This window comes from Myotis brandtii, unplaced genomic scaffold (assembly GCF_000412655.1).
Source record: "Myotis brandtii unplaced genomic scaffold, ASM41265v1 scaffold332, whole genome shotgun sequence".
NCBI lineage: Eukaryota > Metazoa > Chordata > Mammalia > Chiroptera > Vespertilionidae > Myotis > Myotis brandtii.
This window is the reverse complement of record NW_005362797.1, coordinates 2,575,413-2,588,423: the sequence shown is the minus strand read 5'-3', so window position 1 is coordinate 2,588,423 and position 13,011 is coordinate 2,575,413. Positions and strand designations below refer to the sequence as shown.

Genomic DNA, 13,011 nt, shown 5'->3' with positions numbered 1-13,011 from the left:
CTCGGCGTGTCAGCATTTTGAAAACCCTAACTTAACTCTGGTGCCGTGTCACATATAGAAATTTTTTGATATTTGCAACCATAGTAAAACAAAGACTTATATTTTTGATATTTATTTTATATATTTAAATGCCATTTAACAAAGAAAAATCAACCAAAAAAATGAGTTCGCGTGTCACCTCTGACACGTGTGTCATAGGTTCGCCATCACTGCCCTAAAGCAAGCACGTCAAACTCGCGGCCGGTGGGCCGCAGCCTTGCCCTAAAGGAAGTATGCCATCTGACAGCATACATGTATAGAAATGAATATATCTAATAGAGCCCCATTACGGACAGAAGTAGATATTAGGGGGCAGAGTTACTAATACATGGTCCTTAAACTTAATCCTCCCATGCTAGGCCTAAGGTTTAAAGGGTGTATGTATTTCAGAAGATGTAATTGGCCTACATCCAAATAAAAACGAACTAAGCTTGACCAGCTTCATTTATATACATCTACCAACAGTTATGCAGAGACGGTTATGGAAATACTACGGGATGGCTCGAGCAGTTGTTTTAAGGGTCTCTCGGTCCATGAAAACTGCATTCGGAAATAGCTGAGCTGGGCCTGAGTCTACTGCCCGAGGTCTCACAGCCCGAAACCCGCCATCTCGGGTGTGATGTTGCCCTTCCCTGCTCTGCTCCCTGGCTGAGCTCCTCCGAGGTTTCCTTTTCCGAGTATTCCTGAAAACGTTCCGGCTCGGTCCCCGCCCCACGGCTCTGTATTACCCACTCACTGCATAAAGCCAGCGGCAGCTCCACATCCAGGCAGGATGGGGGCCGTGGGCTCCCAACGCGGGTGATCGCTGTGCTGGGCAGAGGCCACACGCCTTCAGGACTTCCCTGGGAGGCTGGGGGTGCCCTTGGAGGGACGCTGTGCCCTCGGAGGCCTCAGACAATCGCAGTGAGAAAGTCAGAAGCCTCGAGAGGCCATCCTCTAGTGGCCCTCTGCCCTGGTCTGGGGGTCGGGCCCTTTGGGGTCCTGCCCTCGGCAGCAGCCAGAACACAGCAGAACCCCATTCTCCCCAACACGTGTGCATTTCCATGGGAACGGCTCGGCCTATTTCTATGGCACCTATCACCATGGCACCTACTTGCTTTGAGAGCACAGGCTAAAAACAGAACACAGAGAAAGGGGCACGCCACTTCCTCGCCTTCCCCTCTCCCATAGCCGTTGTACCTCCGGCGGCTCAGTGGACCGGATCCACTCCCAGCTTCTGTGATTGTGTTGTAAGTGCCCTCAACACTGAAAAGGCTTTCTACTGGCATCGGCATCATCGAGGGGTGATGTGGCCCAAGGCTCCAGAAGGGGCTCCTCCCAGGGCTTGGTCAGGGCCCCTTACATGGTGACTGGGGGAGGGGAAAAGTGGGGAGCAGGGCAGAGGGACACCAATGTGCACAGATGACCCAAGAAAGGACCTGTGTTTGTTCTCTCCCGGGAGCATGTGGGACATCCTCTCCAGGCTGGATCCACAGGCCAGAGAGGCCCCCCACCCCCCGAAGGTTTTCCTTAAGTGATAGAGACCACCCTTCCAGTTTCTGGGGTCAGACAGTTTAAATCCGGGCTCAGTCACTTGCCAGCCAGATGAGATCAGCGGTCCCCCTCTCAAAGGTTACGTGTACTCATCTCTAAATGGCGGTGAGGATGCACAGCCCACGGGGACAAGCCACGTGCTGTGGCCTCAGCCTTCATGGTTGCTCCCTGGTTTCCTCATCTATACACGGAGAGAATAATCGCACCTGCCTCAAAGGAGCTTTTTGGGGTGCGAGGAGATCATGTATGCAGTGCGCTGAGCTGACACTAGAGCCGCTGGAGAGGAGGGTGTGAGGAGGAGGCCAGCGATGATGCCGGGCAGCCCTGTTTCTCCCGGGCCCTCCGTCCCGCCCTCCGTCCCGTGGGGCAGGTCCATGAGCAGCCCCCTGCCCTCAGATTTCTACACTCACCAAGCCCCTGGCTACCACGCATGTAACGGAGGACAAGCTCCTGCTCCGAAGCAGCTGTCACCACGCCTAGCGCCATCGGCCAGGGGACTCGCTGTGACACCCTGGACAGTGGAATTCTCACAAACTGGAGACCATTGCAACACGGTTGCCGGCCTGTGGATTTGAGAGCCACGCAGGCCTGCGGGCTCCAGGCTCCCTTCTCCCACCTGTGAGCTGAGTGATTCTGGACGAGTCCCCTAACTCCCCCTTCCTTCTCCATCTGGGAACCGGGGCGATGCCGCCCGTCTCAGAGGGAGCTGGGGAGCATTCAAGGAGAACAGGCAGAGATAAGCTCCCGTCCAGCACGTGGCGGGCACCCAGGAACTGTGAACTCCCTTTTCTCTTCACCACCCTGATGCTTTAAGGCGGAGTAAATATTTAATGGCCCCAGCATCAGCCTTCATAATAGAAGGAAACATAACAGAAGGAAACTGGCCCCTTTCCGGCATTTGCTGGCGGTGCTGGTAGACGCACCAGCCAAACTCCCAGGCGCACTGCAGGCCCAGGGCTGGCACGGCCACCCCACCCCCCTGTGCCCCCACTGCCCTCCCACAAGCCACTTCTCACAGCGCCCTCTCAGGGATGCTCTGCCCGGCCCAATGAGCGGTGGGCTCACTCTCAGACACAGCCTGCTCATTCCTTTCTATTGTAGAGAAGCCATGTCCCCGTGGTGAGCACAGTGGTGGTCTCCCTGCCAAATCGCACCCCCCAAGAGCGCCCCCTTTCCATGTGGGAATCCAGTGCTTCCACGGATCTGGGTGTGGAACCTACAACCTAAGCTGAGCCGATCCCAGAATTCTACCCCCGTGTGCGGGATTGCTCCATGCGGCCTGGGACGGTTCGGTCAGAAGGAGGCTCAGGACTCATCCTGAGAAGTGGGGTGGGGGGCAGAGGCCTTCAGGGCTGCAGCTGCAAGGGCTGGACTGCTCAGGCCATTCCACCATCATGAGCAGAGCAAACTAGCGCCCGAAGAGCTCCAATCCACAGCATGGGGGCCATGATGGTGCCCCCTAGACCCAGGGCATCTCACCCATCCTCCTCGGGACATCCTTAGGTCTGTGAGTCAGGGAACCCCGTTTATGTTGACAGCAACTGGGGCTGGAGTGTCTGTGACATTAGGATAAAGGAGAACCCCCTGGAACGCTCCGTCCTCTCTAATCTCGGGCCCTCGCCACAGGCAGAGCGTCATTTCCAAGTCCGGTCTCCAAGCAAGCAGACCTCGTCAGTGCCACGGTCACAGAGTCAGCTAGCAACCGAGGATGGGCGCAGAGTTTTCTAACCAATTCGAAGTACAGTACTTTCCACTACACACGTTTGATGCATTGACAAGACCAGCAACCCCATGAACTTCACCAGGACTCAGCGTCTGATTCTCAACCACCGGCAGCCAGGAGGGGGCAGCAGGAAAGAGCTAGTCTCACCCAGCAGCTCTTCAAATCACAATGCCCAGGTGTGTGTGTGGGGGGGGAGAAGAGGGGGGGTCGTTTGCACTAAATGTGGTGGGTGCAGCAGAGGCAGCTCGGGTCGCCAGTGGGTGTGGCTGTCTATCTGACTCTCGGTCTGACTCCTAGCTTATTAACTTTAGGAAATCACACACGCATCACCCTCTGCCACTGTGTACGACGAAGGGTGGACACCTACGCACGCCTAACAAGAAAGCCCTTTGAGATCCGTAGTGTCTCCATTTTCCTGACGAGGACACTGGGGCCCCCAAAAGATGCAAAGTCACTTTCTCCAAAGCTGCGGCACGTTTCGTAGTTGGCGAGAACAGGACGGGAGATGAGGCTATGAATTACGTTTTCATTTCTTTCTCTAGAGAGGCAATGCTTTCAATTCCCCAGTTGGATTATAATTTTCTTGAGTCCAAGTCTATTTTTTCTTTCCTGTTTCGACCATCCATTATAGTCACTTAAGAAGTGTTTGTTCCCAAACTGTCAGCAGAATCTCCTGCAGCCAGGAACGCCCAGCTCGGGGCCGACAATGCCCGGAGGTCTGCTGAGTACTTTTCGAAAGTACCAGGCACTGGGCTGAGTGCTCGACATATATAATCTCGTTTTTTAAAATGGTTCATTGTATTTACGTTATTCTTGGAGCCCCGGGCGAGTGGCCTTCTGCCAAGGCCTGTGAGGGGAATGGTTTGGGCTGGAAGTCGAGGATCTGTTCTGAGGAACAGACACAGAGGCAGTGGCCCGAGAGAGTGGCAAGTGGCACACGACTACGTGGAAGGGGCAAGGACTCTGGGTTTGATTCCAGGCTCTGGGTGGTCTTACTACCTGGGTGGTCTTACTACCTGGGTGGTCTTACTATCTGGGTGGTCTTACTACCTGGGTGGTCTTGCACAAGTTACTTGTGTATTTGTGCCTCTGCTTTCTCATTCATTCAATGAAGACATAACCCCAACAGCTCTCTGCGAGATGAAATCATATCAGTCACACACCCAGCACAACACGGGGCGCAGTTTTGGTTTTCTCCACTCTATTTCTTCTCTGCTGGGCACCACCTCGTCGCTGGCCCTCGTGGGCATGAGGGCACCGGCCCCTGCTCCGTGGATTATGGCCAACCCTACTCAGGAGCCAAAGAGAGGTACAAAAGCTTGAGAAAACATGGGCCGCCAGGTGGGGGTGGTGCGGGGGGGTTGTTTCCACCCGATTCCTTGCCAAGCATAGATTAGCCGCTGGAAAGCAGAGTGAGCCAAGGAATGGCTGTAGCCCGGGCTGCTTTGTTTCATTACAGATTCATTGTGTTTAGATAATAACGAAGTCTTTTTCCTTTTGTTTCTGCCTATGGGGCCGTAAACAGTTCCAGATCTGAGAGCCTGAGCACCACGTCTGAATGACTGACTAAGAGAGGAAAGGGGGTTTGCCAGGAGGACCCCGTTTCGGTTAAGATGCGATGCTGTTCCTCTGGACAGCCGGGCGTCCCTGCGAGGTGAGCGCTCTCACCCAGCCGGGGACACTTGCTCGGGGCCCTCTCGGGACAGGGGAAAGTGACGCCTCCCCGGGGACTCTGACGGAGCGGCACGTTTCTGGGGCTTAGACGGGGTCTTCACATTTTACCACCTCTTCTAATCTCCTCTTTCCTTACAGAAGGCTGCAGGCCCAGCATTTTCTTTCATCCAGAATGAGGCTGCTGGTGCTGCACATTACATCCTTCTCCTGGGAGCAGTTTCGCTTCTGCTTATGGGAGGCGGTGTTCTCAAAGTGCAGGGCTCCAGAACCCCCATGGCGAGCCCGCACGGCCATGGCATACTCAGCCCCAGGGCGCCTTATGTGCCATGTCAGCTCAGCCAGGTTCATTGACCCTGAGAAGGGGCAGTGAAAGATTTAGAAAAGACAGACAAGAGAAGAAAGCTGGGTCTGGGTGGGACGCTGTCCTCTCTGATGCAGAGCTAGCAACAGCGCCACGGACTACGAGCCGTGTCTTTATTTTATAGCCAGATTCCAGGAGGCAAAGTAAGGGCGTGGTCAAGATGTTTACAGCATTCTCGTGGGTTTCGATCCTACTCAATTACATGCCCCTGAACTCTATCAAGCCCACGTCACTCAGACACGTGGGGCCATGTGTTCGGACCATAGGTTCAAGCTTACAACTACAGCTGTTGGCTATAATTGTGCTGGGAGGGCTCTGCCCTCCAAGCTGGGACTTGCACGTGGCCATGAGAGAACTGTGCCCTCTCATTAGTCCGAGGCTTGAACCTGTCCAAACACTGTAGCTGCTCTCCACACCCCGCAGCGGAACACTTGTAAAAATGCAGATTCCTGGTGCCACACGATTCCTGAGAGAACTGTGCCCTCTCATTAGTCCGAGGCTTGAATTTGTCCAAACACTGTAGCCGCTCTCCACACCCCGCAGCGGAACCCTGTAAAAATGCAGATTCCTGGTGCCACACGATTCCCGCTGAATTAGACTCAGGGAGCCGTTAAGAACATGGGTTTTAGAGTCAGAGCTGGAGCTGGGAGGATGGATGAGCTACCTTTGCCCTGTGGCCGTGGGGCAGGTATTTAACCTCCATGGGTCTCAGTCTCATCACTTGTACAGAGGGAATGGCCAACAATCAAAGGAATATGGAGCTCACGTGGTTGTTACACGGATGAAATGAAATGATACATGTTTAGCCATGCTTGGCACATGGTACGTGTTCAGTACAGGATATCTCTTTTTTTATATAATACCGGTCCTCAAACAGTCTGAGGACCCTACAGGAAATAGTAAACGTGGCCATCCCCACCAGGGTTAAGATTCGTGCTACAGTACTTTCCACTGCACAGGTTTTGAGGCATCGACAAGACCAGCAACCCCATGAACTCCACCAGGACTCGACCACCGCCAAGCCAGGAGGGGGCAGCAGGAGAGAGTGGAGTCTCACCCAGCAGCTCTTCAAATCACAATGCCCAGGGGTGGGGGGCACTTGCACTAAATGAGGTGGGTGCAGGAGTGGCAGCACGGGTCACCAGTGGGTATGGCTATCTGACCCTTGGTCCAACTCATAGCTTATTTACGTTAGCAAATCACACACACACATCACTATATTCTAGGAAACAACAAAACTCCACTGAGATGTAGCTATTGGGAGAAGAGATTAAGCCAGGGTTGGCAAATTTTGTGTACAGCCTTTGCGCTACGAATGTGCTTTACATTTTAAAAGGGTGCTAAGAGGGAGTGGGTAGAAAAGGAGGTCTCTGTGAAGGATATGGAAGAAGCATGTCCAGCAAAGTAGGTTGGAAACCTAGAGAAGAGAGCCACGGGTGAGAAGCTCAAGGTGCGGCCATGACAATGGTAGCAACACTAGGCACGAGAAGTGTCTACTGGTTCTGGACGTGGCTCTCTTTCCTGACTTCCGTCTGGGCCTTCGATCGATCGTGGCACAGAGCCAGCAGGGGATGGAGGACTGAAGGAAGGGGCAGGCAAGCAGTGCAAACAGCCCGTGTAGATAATTCTTTCAAGAAGCTTGGCTGTGAAGGGAGAGAGGAAGGGAAACTGAAGAGAGAAGTTAGACGGAACCATGGCACCACGAATATGTTCAGGTACTGATGAGGAATGCTGGTGGAGGAGAGGCTGAGGGTGTGAGTGAGAGAGAACAATGTGTGGAGGGAGGTTCCAGGGGAGATGGGAGGGCATCTGGCGCACAAGGGGAAGGTCAGCTGTGGCAGGAGCACACCTCTTCCCTGGCATGGGAGGGTGGAGAAGAGGAGGAGGTATGCTGGGTGGTTGCCAAGGGAGGACCTTGAGTTTCCTGGGGCCTCAGATTTGTTCCATGGAAAGGATGGATTCACTGTCAATGACAATGAGAGACAATAAAACAGATTCAAAGAAGGGCAGAGGAAAGAGGGACAGTCTGGAGGAGATGCCAATGGCAAGGGGGGGCAGTGAAGTATCCAGGGGCATCTGCAAGGGTTTCTAGGCAGCCTGGGGACCCAGGACTGTAATGGCTCAGATAGACACGGTGGACTGAATAATTCCTCCAGCAGCCAGCACCCCAGGAAGGAGCAGGCTCCAGAAGTGGGGTTCAGCTGGGTGGGTCCACAAAGAAGGATAAGTGGACAAGCGTGATTAGAGAGAGATGCAGGATAGAGAGGAAGGTGCCCCCGGAGTTAACAGTAGTCACTGGTTAGGTGTCCAGCAGAGGGGTCAAGGTCACTTCTGTATATAGACTAGATTCCCTCTGCAACAAAGAAAGTGATTGGAGGCAGGCGAGGTAATAACAGGAAGAGCAGGATTTTTAGAATCAGACAGATGTGGCTTCAAAATCATCCTTACCATTTCCCAAAATAACATTTGGTCTCTAAAATGTGAAAATTAGCCCAGCCGGTGTGGCTCAGTGGTTGAGCGTCAACCTATGAACCAGGAGGTCATGGTTCAATTCCTGGTCAGAGCACATGCCCAGGGTTGTGGGCTTGATCCCCATTAGAGGGTCAGCAGGAGGCAGCTGATCAATGATGCTCTCTCGTCATTGATGCTTTTATCTCTCCCCCTCCCTCTCTGAAATCAATAAAAAAAATATTTTTTAAGTGTAAAAAATACATGCTTTGAAGAACTTGTAAGAATTCGATGAAATAATTTAATATAAAGTACTCCAACTAGACATTACCATTTCCCAGGTGCCTGTCTTATTATTTAGTGCTCTAACTTCTGCTTTTAGTAGGTGCCTGGCACATAGTAGGCCTTCAACAGGTACAAATGTCCTCCTTCATCTGGTGAGGTTGGTAGTGTGGGCCTGCTTCCTGTATTCATCAAATCACCTTCTTTGGTTCTGGAACAAGCTCTCCTGAGACAACTGGTGTTCCCTTCCTTGACCTGTTCAATCTCAATTATTGCCATAATGAAATGGAACATTGATCTATATTTCCTTTCATTGAGCCAGCTGTTACTTAGTGATTTCAGGAAAGTATACATCATGAAGGTTGATCTCTCAGACCACAGAGATTCAAGGATCAAGAAGAAGAAGAAGAAGGAGAAGGAGAAGGAGGAGGAAGAGGAGGAGGAGGAGGAGGAGGAGGAGGAGGAAGGGGAGGGAGAAGAAGAAAAAGAACAATGACGGAGCCCAATACCACTCTTGCTGGGAGGCTTGGGCAGTAAAGGAAGAGGCTGCCCAACCCAGTAAACAGTCTGACTGGTCTGCAGGAGACAATCACATTGTCACCAGAGGTGTTCCTCTGAAACACAGAGCCAAGAGCTGTCCTGTGTTTTGGAAAAGAAGAAATCTGAGAGTGCAGCAGGCATCCAGAAGACAGGCAGTAGAGCACAGGTGGGCTGAGAAACTGGCAGACTGAGAAGGCATGAATAACATCAAATTCAGGTCCAAAGCACACATCTGTGGTAACATGGCACAAAGACATAAGCTGTTCCCAGTTTCTGCTCTCCCTTTCTTCCTTTTAGAAAGAGAACTCTTAAGTTGTAGTTGGGAGTATTTAGTTGGCCCAGCTAGCCATTACCATTTCCCAGACTCACTTGCAGCTAAGTGTGCCCAGGTTCTGCCAATGGCCTATGAGTGAAAGGACATGGCCAACTTCTAGATAATGTCATTTGAGCGGGGCTGTTTGCCCTCCAGCTCCATCCCTGCTCTTCCTCCAGACAGAACAGAAGGTGGACCGGATGTTGAGCCAGCTTTGACTATGCAGAAGAGAACACAGTAGGAATGGAGAACAACACAATGGAAGGAACCTGGGTTCCTGAATGACCCTGTGGAGTAGAGTTGTTTATTTGTCCTGACCATCTACCTCTTCTTAGCTATTAGACGAAAGACTTCTATTCTTTTTGGGGTCTTTTGGTTACAACTTAGCTCATACCCTACCTAATATAGATATTTCCCAAAGGTACAGAGAATAATAGTTTTTGTACAGATCGTGATATTTATTGAACGCTTACTCTGCTAGGCATTGTTCTAAACATTTTTTACATGTATTATCACATTTAATCCACACAACACTCTCAAATGAGGGCTTTTATCCCTATTTTACAGAAAAGGAGGCGCAGGGAGATTCAAGACTTTTCCTAAAGACTTGTAGCTAATGAGTGGCCTAACCAGCAGTCAGGCAAGTATGCTGGAGATCAAACCCTTAGTCACTATGTTTATCAAAGCATAACTTTCACAATTCTATGCAGTCAAAAGGACACACGTAGTTTTCCAGGGAGCTGTGCCTGAATATTAACTTGTCTTGCCATTGACTGCAGGATCAAGGCAAGGCATTTAGCTTCTCCACTAGTTGGTTCTCCCCAAGAGCGTACGAAGGGGGCCCACCCTATGGACCTCACAGAACTGCTGGGATGATAAAAAATGAACTTGTGTGTATTTAAGAAATGCTTTGAAAGCTGTAAGTGTGGCATAAATTAAATAGGGCCTTAAGGAAGGCTGGGGAATCCTTAAACCAAAATAACAAAACGCACTCAATTTTTTAAAAAAATGCAAATACCATCTAGCAATTTGGCAGGTCGCCTGGGAAGGCTGCTGAAATATGCTGAGGAGAGGGGTACGTTTGGTTTCCTGCATCTGTCATCCTCAACTGAAAATGGGAGAGATTAACTGAAATGAATTGAAAGAGAGCCGACCTGTGTTTGTGGCGTGCATGTGCACACACACGCACACGCACACGCACACACGCACACGCACACACAGGCTCCCAGTAGAAGAGATTCATTATTACGGAGAGCAGGAGTAGCAACAGTCCTCAAGGCCTGTGGGAAGCAGGCAGGTGCAGAGGTTGGGGAGTGGGTGGGGAATGCAAATGCCTTCAGTGTGAATGGGGACCTTGGGGAACAGGAGCTCCAGCTTTAGCCCCCCTGCTGCCGTGAGAGCCTGGTGTTGCCAGACCTTTCAGAATCACATGTGAAGTGACCCCACTTTCCAGGAATGCTCCAATTTACAAATAAAACATGTCAAGGGCCAGCAGTTGACCTCCCGGGATCTGGCCCTGTAGCCAGAAGTCACATTTGAGTCTTTAAGGTCCTTCATCATGATTATGCACAAGCCACAGGTGAGCTTTCTCTCAGCTCACAGCCTACCCCCCTCGCCTTCCCCCTCCGCCCTGCCTCACCCCATGCCACCTTCCTCTTCCTTCCTCCTCACCTTAACTCCACCCCTCAGGCGGGGCCAGCTCCCTCTTTGCTTTCTACTCTTGGACCTCTCTTCCCCTTCCTTTTAGCTTGTACCCAGCTATCTGGGAGACAAAAATGAGCTTCCCTCCTCTGCCTGCCAATCAATGCCAACATTCTTCTTTCTGCCAACATCATCGCAACCTGCTACCTGCCCCACCCCTCCCCATGCTGACTTTTGCATGTGTTCTCATGAAGTAAGGGGGACTGCAGGTAGCTCTCAATTGCCTTTTGTAATGAAGGTGGGGGTGGGGAGGCACAGATACTGCTAGAGAGGAGACACCCCCAAAGCCAAGTGGTTGTGCCTTTAGTGTTTGGTGGCGTACACATCAGAAGCACATCACTGTGGTCACTCGCGCCATGCTGGTCCTGGCCCCCAGTGGAGACGGAGACAAGCAGCACTTTGGCCTGGACAAAACCTTAAAGAAAATTCACTCGCGCCATGCTGGTCCTGGCCCCCAGTGGAGAGACAAGCAGCACTTTGGTCTGGACAAAGCCTTGAAGAAAATAGTCAAACTCCGCCTCCAGGTGGAGGTGATGACCTGGGTGCTGCCTCACCTCCGCCTCTTCTCTAAGGTCCCTGCGTGTGTCCTTTGGGTGCTCAGGGAACTTTGACCGGCCAATTGCCCCAGTGTCTGCGGCAGCCTGGAGTCCCTTCACCCCCATGGCCACCCCCCATGTGGGTCATCTAGCCGCATCACCTCCTCACAGCAAGCTCCTGCCCCGGAGCTGACAGGTACCTCTGACGGGTTTCAGTTTCACTTTCTTGGCCTTCACATGACCTGGGGATTCTCAGGGCAAAGACAGGGACCACAAGGCCCACGCAGGAGGGAGGACAGAGGGGAGAAAGGCTTCCCACACCTGAGCTATTGTCAGTCATCATGTGCTGAGCAGAGCCCGGACTTTTCAAAGACAGAAACAGAGGCCCGCCCGCACCTCCCTTGGAGGATTTCAGGAAACTTTCTGCCCTGCTCATTGGCTGTGCCCTGCCAGCCCCTGGGCGGGCTCTCTGCAGACCCCGCTCCTCTGGGAGCTGGGAGGGCGGGTCTGTGCTGTGTTCCCTGCCCTCCTGACTTACAGTTTGTTTGGGACGTCTGGCCTAGGGCTACACACAGTTCCTCTCTTTGTTTCCACAGCTCTGCAGAATGTGCTTCTCTCAAAAAGGCATAAAGGTCCTCTTTCTTCGGCTGGCCTGCGTCCTCGGGTTGTCCTGCAGGGCCTGGTCAGCACGCCCAGGCCAGCCCCAGGGACTGTCAGAGCCTCAGTCCACAGCCTGAGCTCACATGGGCTGTGCTTGGGGGTGTGGCCTCCGTGGCAGGCAGCCACCCCAGCTCTTAAAGCCGCAGAGCCTCGAGCGGCTGGGCGGGCCCTGCAGGAGTTGGCCTGCTCTCTCTGGAACGGGGACACGTAATGCAAGGGCTTGGCTGGCCTCACCCTGGGGACTTCGAAAGTTCTGATGCCAGGGTTGTAGTCTGGGCACCACGTGTCTCTCTAGGCCTCAGTTTCCTGGTCGTTTAACGCCCAATAGACGATGGCTCTTATGCTTTTCAGAGGGATGCCTCCTTCGAGGGGAAAGCAGGACCTGCTTTCTTCCGCTCTGGCTCCGGCTTCAAAGCCTCAGGACTCGTCTTTTGCCCGAGGATTAAGCCCAAACACCATCCTAAGTCACTCACCAAAAGGTCCCTGCCCCAGCCTGTGGTTTTCCCTTCCCCTCCTCCTCTGACTCTCAGCACAATTCACACACCTGAGCCCCTTGCAGGGTCCTCCCTTCAGCTCCAGCCCCTTGCATGCCCCTACCTGTGTCTGGCTCATTCTTTCTGCCCTCTGCCTCCATCTGGCTAACTTGTTCCCTTCCCATATGACTTGGCAGAGCAGAGGTGTGGCTTCCTTTCCTGGCTCCCAAGAACAGGTGAGGTGCCCGCTGTGTGTCCCGCAGCGCGCCCTGCTACTCCTCCTAAAGCCCTTACCCACAGGCATCGCCTCTGGAGACTTTCTTCTCTCTGCCGGCTGCAAGCTCAGGGTGGACACAGCCTATTTTCTTACCACTGCCATTTTAATAATATTGGAATGAGTGAGTGAGTGAGTGATAAAATAAATGGATTTAGAACAAACAAAATAGAAACAGACTCACAGATACAGAGAGCAGACTGATGGTTGTCAGAGGGAAGTGTTTATGTGTGTGTGTGTGGGGGGTGGGGGTTGGAGGGACTGGCTGAGAAGGGTGAAGAGATTCAGAAGTACAAATTGGTCGTTACAGAATAGTCACACGGACGTAAAAGTATAGCATAGGGAAAATAGTTGATAATATTTTAATATCTATGGATGGTGCCAGATGGGTGCTTGAAATATCAGAGGGAATACTTTGTAAAGTATAAAGTCTAACCATGATGCTGTATACCTG

General features: G+C 52.3%; 1 protein-coding gene across 3 annotated transcripts in view; it reads right to left on the bottom strand.

The window, feature by feature from the left end:
- LOC102252495 (chromosome unknown open reading frame, human C14orf159) overlaps positions 1-11,887 on the bottom strand; it is a 67,629-nt gene extending 55,742 nt beyond the window's left edge. For all 3 annotated transcript variants that reach the window (XM_014543678.1, XM_005871195.2, XM_014543677.1), the window contains exon 1: positions 11,689-11,887. The gene's annotated coding sequence lies outside the window, so the exon portion shown is untranslated. The remainder of the gene's footprint in view (positions 1-11,688) is intronic.
- Positions 11,888-13,011: the final 1,124 nt, after the last annotated feature.